At 43.1% G+C, this 7,873-nt stretch overlaps 1 pseudogene; it reads right to left on the reverse strand.

The window, feature by feature from the left end:
* Window positions 1-3,941: 3,941 nt before the first annotated feature.
* Window positions 3,942-4,778, reverse strand: LOC102856205 (annotated as a pseudogene).
* Window positions 4,779-7,873: the final 3,095 nt, after the last annotated feature.

Below are 7,873 nucleotides of genomic sequence, written 5' to 3' on the forward strand. Positions count from 1 at the left end.
AGTACACTTCTCTATGCAACCTTAATTCTGGATTCCTGTGCTAACCATAATACTCAATCATATATCACTTCTAATCTGTTTAATTTTTTTTAAAGGGAAATTCATTCATGGTTGTACCATTTGACCCAGCAATTCCACTACTGGGAATATACCCTAAAGAAACCAGAGATATTACAACCACAAGCAAACAGAAGTCTGCACATCCATGTTTATTGTTGCATTATTCACAATACCAAAGAGACGGAAGCAACAACAAATGGATAGAAACATTATGGTACATTCACACAATGGAATATTATGGAGCATCAAAAAACAATGAACTTGTAAAACACTACACTACATGGGGGATCGTGGAGGACATTATGCTGAATGAAACATCTCAGTCACAAAAGGACAAAAATATTGCATAACACTGCTGTTATAAAATAGGACTGACACGAGGGTTTGGGGGAAGAATAGGAAAAGAGTGCATAGGTAATGAATCAGAACAGATAAGGGGAAGAACTACCTGAAAAAAAATTTATGATTAGATATTATATATGTATAAGAATAATCTGGAACAAGAAGTGCATTGCAAAGTGGACTGGGGGGAGGGCAATGGGAGAGAGAGGAAGGCAAATGTTATAAGAATGAATGAATGAAGACCCAACCTTTCTGCAAATTTTCGTTATAATCACACAGAAAAAACAACAACAAAAACCTGGTATTCTTCTCCCATAAAGGCTACCATTTCCATCAAATAGATTCCGACTCATAGAGATCCTTAAGACAGAATAGAGCTGCCCCACAGGGTTTCCAGGGTCCTCACCTTTATGGAAGCCAACTGCCACATTTTACTGCTATGGAGCAGCAAGTAGGTTCAGATGTCTAAGGTTTGGGTTAGTAACTGAGTACTTAACCACTGCACCACCAGGATCCTTCCTATAAATATTACAGCCAAGAAGACCCTCTGGGTGCTTAGCCTCAGGCAGTGGATTCTTTTGGAGAATTACCAAATTGAGCAGCATGCACTCCAGGGGGTGACTGGAAAATGCTTCATATGTCCTTAGTGACTTAGTTTAGTCATTTAGCTTCTACAAGCGATCAGCTTTGGATTCCTGCAGGTGCTCTGATGCTGCCTCTCCAGAGATTAACATGATAGACAGCTTGGGAATTAAGGAAAATGTTCTAATTCTAACTGTACAGTATAATTTGTGCACAGATTAGAACAGTTAGGTTTTGTTGTTAGGTGCTGTCTGGTCGCATGGACTCATAGCAACCCTGTGAACAATAGATGTGGACCCTACTCTATCGTGTGCCATCCCTCACAATCTCTGACACGCGCAAGCCCATTGCTGCAGTCACTATCTGGATTGCTTCAGTCATTCCACCTGGTTGAGGGTCTTTCTGTCTTGCACCGTCCCTGAACCTTTCCAAGCAAGATGTCCCTCTACAAGGAATAGCCTCTCCTAGGACACACCCAAAGTATGTGAGACGAAACTTTGTCATCTTTGCCTCCGAGGAGCATTCTGGCTCTACTTTTTCTGAGATGTTATCTGTTCTTTTGGAAGTCCATGGACTATTCAGCACTTTTTTTCCAACACCAAAGCTCAAAGGCATCATTATTCTAATCATTTTTCTTCTGTCATCCTTACTCATCCAGCTCTCAGATGCATGGCAAGTAATGGATAAGACCATGGCCACAATCAGGTGCACCTTAGTCTTCCACTGACATCATTACTACTCAGTAATTTGGAGAGGTCCCTGACTGCAGACTTTCCCAATGCAATACATCTTCTGATTTCCAAGAGTGTTGATTGTGGATTCAAATAAGATGAAATTGTTAAAGTTGTCATTTTCAATCTTTTCTCCATCTATCATGATGTTCCTCATTGGCCCAATGGTGATAATCTTTGTTTTCTTGATGCTGAGTTGCAATCCATATTGAAGGTTAGTCCTTGATCTTTGGCAGCAAGTGCTTCAAGTCCTCCTCATTTCAGCAAGCAAGGTTGTGCCATGTTCATAACACAGGTTGTTGATGAGTCTTCCTCTGATCCTGATGCCACATTTGTATGTTGTCGTTAGGTGGCATTGAGTTGAGTATGACTCATAGCAATCCCAACAACAGATCTGAAGCCTGTCTTATATTGTGCCATCCAATTTCTGACACAGTCAAGCCCATTGTTGCAGTCACTGTGCCAATCCACTTATTTGAGGGCCTTCCTCTCTTTGGCTGCAGCTCCACCTTTCCAAGCATGATGTCCCAAAACATGTGAGACGAGGCTTTGTCATATTTGCCTTCAAGAGGCACTCTGGCTGCACCTTCTCCAAGACAAACCTGTTTGTTCTTTTGGCAGTCCATGGGATATTCGGTACTCTTCTTCAGTACCACAATTCAAAGACATCAATTCTCTTTCTGTCATTCCTATTCATTGTCCAACTCTCAGATGTGTAGTAAGGGATGAAAAGACCATAGCCTGAATCAGGTGCACTTTAGTCTTCAAACTGATGTCATTGCTCCTCAATAATTCGGAGCAGCCCCTGACTCTAAATTTGTGCCGGTCATATGTAATAATCAAGTAAGGAGCTTAATGGTTTAATTAGAATCTGTGGTGGCATAAGGGGTAGAGAGTTGTGCTGCAAACTTATAAGTGGGTAGTTCAAATCCACCAGCTGTTCTTTGTTTGAAAGACAGGCAATCACCTCCCATGTGATTTAAAGCCTCAGAAAACCCATTGGATGGTCAGCTATGAATCACTTTTGACTGGGTGGTAATGAGTTTTGAAGTGTTATATAATGAAAGGTTGTGACTGATAGGTCAGCAGTTCAATTCACCAGGCACTCCATGGGAGAAAGATGGGCAGTCTCCTCTAGTGAAGATTTACAGCTTCAGAAAATCAAGGGAGGTTGCTCTGAGACGGCACTAGATTTCAGATACATTAGAATATGTTTATTCTGGTAGTAATATAATGTCTTGGTGGATGTACTTCTTTGCTATTACAAACAATTTCCCCACATTTTTAATATGATAAGGCTTACTAGAAATGGTTTCTAACTCAGTGATTGTCTATGCCCTGTTTTCTTGTTCTTTTCATTACACCTTCAGTGAAAGATAACCGAGTACTTGGATTTCTGCCCCCTCACTCACTCAGGGCTTGTTTTATGTCTGCCAGAGGGACAGTGGAAGCTGTTTTTGCCTGCTGAGGCCCAGCACTCCGCAGGCCCGGTTCCTGGTGGTAACTGTGGTAACGTGGACCCATCCAGCCCAGTGCTGAAGGAGCTCACTGGCACTTCCACCTTACTAGAAATCTGACTCCTTGAGCATAAGTGCGTGCAGAGCAGCAGGCAAGCAGAGGAAGTGGCCAGTGTGGGAAACACAGAGCTCCAGGTTCTGCCGTCTGACACACATCTGGGACAGAGATGCATCAGTCCTTCCATCACGTGGTCCAGCGTGCCATGAGCAAGAGTCAGCAAGGTTTCCTTGTGCTCACTTATGAGTCTGAAGTGTCAGAGATTCTGCTTCTAGCAGTGGCTGGCATTTGCCTCTCCCAGTCCCACAATCAGTTCCTGCAGGATCAAAGTTTCTTTTTATCCTGTGCTTTATTAACAAAATATATTGTCCTATCCCATCCCACAGTAAAAATCTCACCCTGGCCATCCCATGCTTTCGCCTTATTACGTAGCCAGCACCACCTAAGTGCTATAGGCTTCCCTGCCCACTGGTCATTGGGTAGCCATGTGATAATCACTCAGGGCTTTTGTGGAAAAAAATGGAAGGAGCTCGTTTGGCCCCTAAGAGGGATTTATTGGAGGGTTCATAGACCAGCTCAATCTCTTCACCATCTGGTTAAATGGAGGTGAATTCTTCCCAAACATATGCATTTTCATTTTGCACTTCCTTAAACTTCCTTAGAGATGGAGAAGCCCCAGTACTTCTTACATGTAACCTTCTTCAAACTTCCTTAAAGGATGGAGAATCCCCGGTAAATTCTTAGATGAATAATGTGGAGTTTTGACAACAGGTTGCAGTCAGTTAGGGTGAGCTCTTTGCCTTCTAGAAATTTTCTCGAGAGATACCTTCAATCTCAGCACTGGTCTCATCCACTTCGTCTGGGAGGGGGGATACCACGTCACTGCCCAAAACAGTTAGAGCTTTTAGGAGCCCCTTCCCTAGGTGCCCCGTTGAATGCTGGGTTTGAGTTCTTGAGGCAGGCAGAAAATTTAGCAAATGCATCCAGACCAGTTGGATTCAGGGTTCAGAGCTGCAGGTTGGGGTACCTGGGAGGGTTGAATGTGATGCTGAATGATGCCAGCAATATGAAATACAGGAATATTTGAGAATATTCAAATATGAGAACAGGAAGTTCTCATACAGTAAGGAAGTGCTTACTGTTCTCATATTTGAATATGAGAACAGGAAGGTGAATGCAGACCCAAGGTTAACCATCAGCTGGCGTGGTGGAAACGAGAGGAAAGTAGGACCCACTACTTAAGAGACACTGAACTTTTGTTGAGGGAGATGTGTTTGTTCTTTTGGCAGTTGAACAGCCTGCAGGAATCCCTTGGTATTATTGGTGTCTATGTGTGTGCACTTTGGGGCTATCCAGCAGGAGTGGGAGCTGCCCCCCAGGCACAGCTCCCGGACAGTCTCTGTCCACCTCTTGGTGTCAACAGTGGCCATGTTGAAGGTGACTCCCTTGAGTCACCATGAACAGTCTCTGCGAGAAGGGACCGTTCCCAATCTTGACCTCATCATCAGCCTTCACGATCAATTTGACTTGTGGTTGTTCTCTAACCATGGTTGAAATGGGGATCTAAAAGCTTATTTTCACATTGGCAATCCCTGACAAGGGCAGAGAACTCAGCAAGCAGGCAGGTAAGCACGAGGAGGCCCATGCTGACTTTCCTTATTGGGAAATCCACCCTTCAGGAGAATGAGGGATAGGCTAGGCCCCAGGGATGCACTTTAAAGGACCAGTTGCCCTACTCTTGCTTGACCAGGGTGAAGATCTCAGGAAATTGTGCACTTTTCTCTGGCCTGAGGATCCGCAGCAGCACAGTGGCTATGCAGTCAGCTGCTACTGAAAAGTCAGTGGTTCAAACTCACCAGTGCTTACGCTTTCCTAAAAGTCACAACCTTGGAAGGCCCAGGGGGCAGGTCTAGTCTGTCCTGTGGGCCCTAATCGACTCCACAGCGATGAGTTTGGTTTGGGTTTTTGAGGTCAGGAGGGTAGTGTGTTCTAGGATGGAACTGGGAGAAGAGACAGATGTATAAACTTTAACTATGATATTTGCTCATGTAAAATCTATACTTAGACCAAGAAGCCATCATCCAAACAAAGCAAGGGAACTGCCCACCTTGAGTCAGTTCCGATTTGACAGCCGAGTATGTGTGTGTGTGTGTGTGTGTGTGTGTGTGTGTATGTGATAACAAAGCCGTGGGTGAACCTTGAAAACGTGATGCTGAATGATGTCAGTTATATGAAATACAGAAAACAGGAAGGTGCATACAGACCCAAGATTATTAACCATAAGCTGAGGTGGTGGGAAGGAGAGGCAAGTAGAACCCACTACTTAAGAGACACTAAACTTCTGTTGAGGGAGATGTGTTTGTTCTTTTGGCAGTTGATGATATATTCAATATTTTTTGCCAACACCCTTCTTTAAGAGAATTATTTCTTCTTTGGTCTTTCAGCATTCACATGCATGAAATGTGAATGGAGGTGTCCTCAAAATTACATCTTGGCTTTTTAAACATTTGATGAAGTCTTTTCTTCCACTACCCACAGCTGTAGAGTCTGTTCTGACTCATATATTGACCCTCTGTCAGGTTTTTGAGGCTGTAAATATTTATGTAAGGAGACGGGCCTTTTAGTCAGCAATCCAACACGGTGGAAAAAAGCAAATATAAGTGAAACAAAGGCGAGAAAGATTCCTTGTTTTGAAGCTCTTTGTACACAGTGCCTGAGGTGGGCCAATGGAGCATAGTTTGTTGTATGGCAAGGTGGCAGGTAGGGATAACTTGTAGCTTGAACTTGGACTGGAAGCTTGGAAGGCTGGGTGGGTGTGCTGCTCCCATCTGAGAAGAGACAGCAGTGGGAGGAGCAGATTTGGTGGGGGAAGTTCTAGGTTCTCTTCAGACACGTTTGAGGTGACTAAAAGAGATGGAGAAACGCCCAGAAAGCAATTCTATTTCCAGGTCTGGAGCTTGGAGCAGGTCTGAATTAGACACAGTGATTGAGAGTCATCAGCATAGAGGTTCTAGCTGAAAATAAAATAACCAAGTGGGTCATAAGTCACCATAGCAACAAGCTCAGTGGGCTCCAGTTTGGGAGGTGAGGGCTGGAGTAGAAAAGGCTTTGTCTTCCCTCTGATGGCAAGTTCAGATCTGCCGTCTAGGGAGCAGAGTTCTAATCTGGGCTTTGCTCCTTGACCAAGTCACTCAGCTTCACAGTCTGCCCCTTCATCTGTGAAACCAAGTTGTAAACTTTAAAAAAGACCATGAAAATACAGGGAGTTATTATTGTTATTGACTTTCGCCTTGTTATAATTCCACTTGTGACAATGACATGAATCCTTATGAAGGCATATTCTTCAGAGCATCCTTGGACCATGGGATGGGTTGAGACTGAGTGTCTCAGGACGCTCTTGTCCTGACATAGTCTTTAAACCTTGAACTGAAACTTGCTCCTGGGGTTACTTGGTAGTTAAATAGCAAGTTGGCTCGTAAAGTGCTAAGTATCATCCATAAATACTTTGCTAATTTTAAAAAATCAAGTAAATATTTGGCCCCAAAGCTGACTATGTATTTCCCATTTGCTTCACAGCCTGAAGCATATAATTTCTGGTTGTTTCACTTGCTTTCTTCCATTCAACATGTGGTACTTATACTCGGAAAACTTCTCAGAAATTTCCTGAGCACTACAACCTGAATGACTGAATTCCTTTATCAATTCCAAACTATTCTGCCAGAAATTTAGGGTGGGAAGATTACCTAGAAGAGATCTAACAGTCAACAATTCTTCTAAAACAAAAATTAAAAGATAAGGGGGCAGGGAGGCTAGTTTAATTGGAACAGAGCCACCAGAGTAGAAAAATGAGAATGCTCATACTTTATGAATATAACCAATGTCATTGAACAACTTCTGGTTGAATAAGAACCTAATCTGCATTGTAAAAACCCTCACTAAAGACATTATAGAATGTTCTTTTAGTGCTTCCGAGTCAAAATGACTCCTAGCTGGGCTTTCAGAAGCTGTAAATCACACAGGAGGAGATTGCTCATCTTTCTCTTGTGGAGCAGCTGGTGGATTTGAACCTCCTGGTACTTTTAACACAATCACTGTATTCCCTGTTATTCTTTCTTCTGTGGCCATTCTTCACGTGGATCATGAAGACTGCTTGGTCATCTTGCCATTAAGAATTCCTTGACACCGAGTATTCTGAAAAATATTGTGTGTTGCATAAGTTTGTATCCAGGGAAGCCTCCTTCTATGATACAGCTAGCTGTCCGTCCTCTCTTGGTATCCATGGGGGGATTGGTTCCAGAATTCCTCCTCACACCCACGGATATACAAAGCCACTGAGTTTCTGTGTATGTGGAAATGTGGATACAGAAAGCCGACTATAATTATCCCTTAGGGAAGAGAGGAAGGAAATGAATAATTAAGAAGAATTGAAGAGATGCAAAATTCCCTTCACTTAAGCTCCTGGATCAAGATGCCTCATTCCCAAACTGGATTCTTCTCCCACTTGAATTGCTTTTGCTTTTGAGTGAATAAAGCCAGGAGAGGATGGGAAAGCTGGAAAAGAAATAAAGAGGAGAACAAGACAGGTAAGAGGAAAAGAAAAGGGGAAAGGTCTTCCAAACATTGCTTCTGATATTGAAGAAGAA

This window comes from Elephantulus edwardii, unplaced genomic scaffold, assembly GCF_000299155.1.
Source record: "Elephantulus edwardii isolate Elephantulus edwardi_28Jun2011 unplaced genomic scaffold, EleEdw1.0 scaffold00101, whole genome shotgun sequence".
Taxonomy (NCBI): Eukaryota; Metazoa; Chordata; class Mammalia; order Macroscelidea; family Macroscelididae; genus Elephantulus; species Elephantulus edwardii.